This window comes from Carcharodon carcharias, chromosome 13 (assembly GCF_017639515.1).
Source record: "Carcharodon carcharias isolate sCarCar2 chromosome 13, sCarCar2.pri, whole genome shotgun sequence".
NCBI classification, from domain to species: Eukaryota; Metazoa; Chordata; class Chondrichthyes; order Lamniformes; family Lamnidae; genus Carcharodon; species Carcharodon carcharias.
The window spans coordinates 127,203,833-127,207,512 of record NC_054479.1 but is presented as its reverse complement, the minus strand read 5'-3'; the positions used below and the strand labels follow the sequence as shown (position 1 = coordinate 127,207,512).

Sequence of the window (3,680 nt, the reverse complement as noted above, 5' to 3'; positions counted from 1 at the left end):
TTTCTCCAGAGCTTAATGCTAGAAAATATTAGTACTAATACACTGTTTTGCCATGGCCTTACCCCCACCCTATCTCCACAACCTCCACCAACTCAACAACCATCCAAGATTTTTGCATTTCTCCAGTTCTAGTCTCTCATATGTCCCCAGTTTTCATCACTCCACTATTGGCTGCCGTGACTTTGGTTGCTAAGGCGCTAAGTGGCTCACTGCCACCTTCTGATGGGCAATTAAGGATAGGCAACAAAGGCTGGCCTTGCCAGCCATGCTTAAGTCCCATGAAAGAATATGAAAAAGCTCTGGAATTCCCCCTATAAAGATCTCTTGTCCTGTAAAGCGAATTGGTACATTTTACTACATTAAAAGGGCTATATAGATGCAAGTTGTTTGTTGTTGTCCCACTTTATGTCACATCAGCAGATTTCAGCTCATTGAGCAACTCAGGAAGTGCAGATTAAACTGGGAGTTTCCCAGCTCTCAGTGATTGGATGAGAGTGGAGTATAAAAAGCTGCTCTCTAGGTTGTTTGTTCCTTTTCACTGCGGGCGTCTCCCCTTCGAGGGGGGGTGATTCCCGCCATCCTACCTTCTTTCTAAGGTAAGAGCACTGATCAACTTATCATTTATCATAGGAGCTTCCCTGACTCTATCTCTCAGTCAATGTTTTATTTCTCAGTCTCTTACTTTTTGTGTAATTTCCACGGTGTAGAATTTCCAAGAGGTGTTTATTTCCAATCCACAAAATCCTGGAGGAATGGTGTAAATGGACACCATTGACTGGAGTTTGTGTTCCTCTCTTTATTTCATCTCGATCTGTCTCTGTTTTTCTCTTCTCTTGTATCTGAAGTGGTGCTAAATGTTTATTGCAGAGCTGTTGTTAGTTGTTTCTGTGTCATGTTAGTGAGTAAAAACGGAACTGGGGTGATTTTCTGTGACAACATTATCAGCAAATGAATGACTGACCTGAAGTTCTGCACAGTTTTTCCTGATTTCCTTCCTGGCAGAACCCACAGGGCAGGGGCTGGAGTTGGGATTCAGTTGGCAAGTTTGTATACCCTGACATTAAAACACTGGAAATGCCCCACACAGTAAAAACTGACACAAATACAGGTAGGTCTCAGTGCAAGGTCTCCCCTGGGTGTGTCTTGGTGCCTCTGCAGTGTTTTCTTTTAAACACAAACTGCACCCACAATCATCTCTTCTTTCATTTCCAGTATATTTCTAAATGAAAGGGTGATTTGATATGGTGAATGAAGACACACTCTCATCATTAACCAAAAAGTTCAGATCAAACAATCTGTGCAGCTCAGCAAATAGCATTCTGGCCTCCCGGTCAGGTGGGTTTAAGTGCCACTCCAGAGATTTGAGCAAAAAATCCAGGCTGACGTTGCAGTGCAATAAGGGCTGTTGTATAGGCTCCGCCTGCCTTCTGCATCTTTTGGCATTATTCAAACAAAGAACATTTGAGTTCTTCCAGTGTCATAGCCAAGAATTACAAATCTCTGAAGATGACAGGACAGTTGCAAAGGCTGTTACAGTAAGAATGGAGTCATTTTTCTTAATTAATCTAAACCTTTGAAGGTGCTTTATCATAAGGGGTGAGATATTGGGATGTTTATGGTTAACTCGCACATGTGGATTTATTGGGAATGAGTTCCACATCCTCAGGAACTGTGCAACTAACTCGATCTTTAAAGAATGTTTGTTCCTTCTGTCACACTGACAGATCTCACCATATTCCACTTTAGTCTGGTTTTTGAATTACAAACAATCTACTCTGCGTGCTTTCTTTCAGACCGTGTTAACTTTTAAGAAAAGGAGCCGCATTAGTATCTGGTAGGAAATGAGGTTGATATTTATGGGGTTAGGTACAGATTGAGAAAATCAAAGGTTTCACAAGATGTTGCAGTTCGTGTAGCTTGGGGAGAATGGGGAGGGGTATGGTGGGTGTGGCCTGGAGGAGGGGTGTTGGGTTGACAACTGGATTAGTGATAAATTCACTCTGATCTTAAAAGGTGGAAATGAGATTAGAAACAATTGGGATTGTACAGCAATGAAATTAGACTCTTCAAAGATTCATTAGAAATAAGATTAGAGGTAACTATGGTTGGTTAGGGATGAGATTAGTAACTCTTGGGATTGGTTAGGAATGAAATGGGAAAACTGTTGGAACTGGTTAGATGTGAGTTTGGAGATTATAGGAATAGATGCAGACTAAAATGATTAAACACTCCAGAGGATAGACTGGGGTCTTTGACGGGGGCAGTGAACAAATGTGGAAGGGAATAGACCAAGGTAAAGTAGTTGAGATGTAGGGTTGAATTATTGGAGCTTTAGGCATCTGGAGGTATTGATGCAGAACTTGTTCATATGATATGGTAGATTGTCCATGGTCTGTGGAAGGAGCAAGTTTAATGAGATGAGGGGCATTTTCTCATTCCAATGATATTGATGTGATTCTTTGGCAGGATGTGTGGCGAATTCCTCTGTCCACAGCAGGGACACTAGTGCATTTGTGCACTAGTGAACAGAACAGTGATGAATGGATCCATCTGGAAAGTGAAAGAATTGAAGCCAAACAATTCAAGGCAATGAAAAGTTGTCTGAATATTTGGTTTTAGTTCAGTGAAGGAAAAGAAGGACTGAAGAACCGAGAACTTGGTATTATGATGCAACTTACGATGAGCTATGACACAACTTACAATACGCTATGGTGCAACCTACAATCCAATCTACAGTACAACCAACAATGCAATCTACGATAAAACTACAGTGCAACATACGATACAACCTACGAAGCAAGGAGAAAAATGATTATGAACTGCAAAGAATTGAAATTAAGCATAAACGAGTGTATTTTTATTATTTCGTTTTGTCTTTTTTGCTTCAGTTTGTTTTGTTTGCTGAGATTGGGGGTGACACGGGGAGGGAGTCAAAAAACAACCCTCCCCCCCCCGCCACCCTGGCAAGATTGTCTGTATTGTGTGGTTAGCTGAGTTGAGCAGGGGGTGGTTTCAGCTTGGTAAAAACAAACCCCCCTTGCAATAAATAATTCACAAAGCTGTCTAAATAAAATTCCTAATAAAAATTGCAAAATCTTGAATATCAGTTGCCTTGTCCCTTTTGTGTTTCCAATTTAATCAATTTTGTAGTAACATACGTTAATCAAAAATACAATGTTCCAGTCGCTTTTTCAACACCGTCGCCCTGCCCTCCAAGTCTCTTGCCACTCTAACATAAACAGATAATCAGCCATTCCCCCATCAGCACTGGATAAAAATCCCTGAAAAACCTAATGAACATCACTGTGGGAGCACCTTCACCATACACACTGGCCAGAATTTTACGTGTGGTGCGCGGACCTGACATGCCCGAGTGTAATACGACACGCGCCGGCGTTGGCTGTGTGCCAGCCAATAATTGAAAGGCCTATTAAGGCCATTAACTAGCTAATTAAAATCAAATTAACGCTGCCCGTCCAACCATACGGTTGGCGGGCAGGCAAAAAGGCCGAGCAGCCTTTATTTTTTAGGAAACCTCATTCACAAGCAGGGTGATGTTTCCGAAAGCAAATAAACATTAAATGAAGACTTTATTTTTGAATTAAAAACATGTCCCAGCTCATGTGACAGAGTCAAATGAGGGGGCACGATTTTTAAAATTTTTATGATCTTTAATAATT

General features: G+C 41.2%; 1 long non-coding RNA gene across 1 annotated transcript; it reads left to right on the top strand.

The window, feature by feature from the left end:
- The first annotated feature begins 465 nt into the window (after window positions 1-465).
- Window positions 466-3,101, top strand: LOC121285522. Its single transcript, XR_005944705.1, has 2 exons — window positions 466-596; window positions 2,467-3,101. It is a non-coding gene; the product is annotated as an uncharacterized LOC121285522 (long non-coding RNA).
- Window positions 3,102-3,680: the final 579 nt, after the last annotated feature.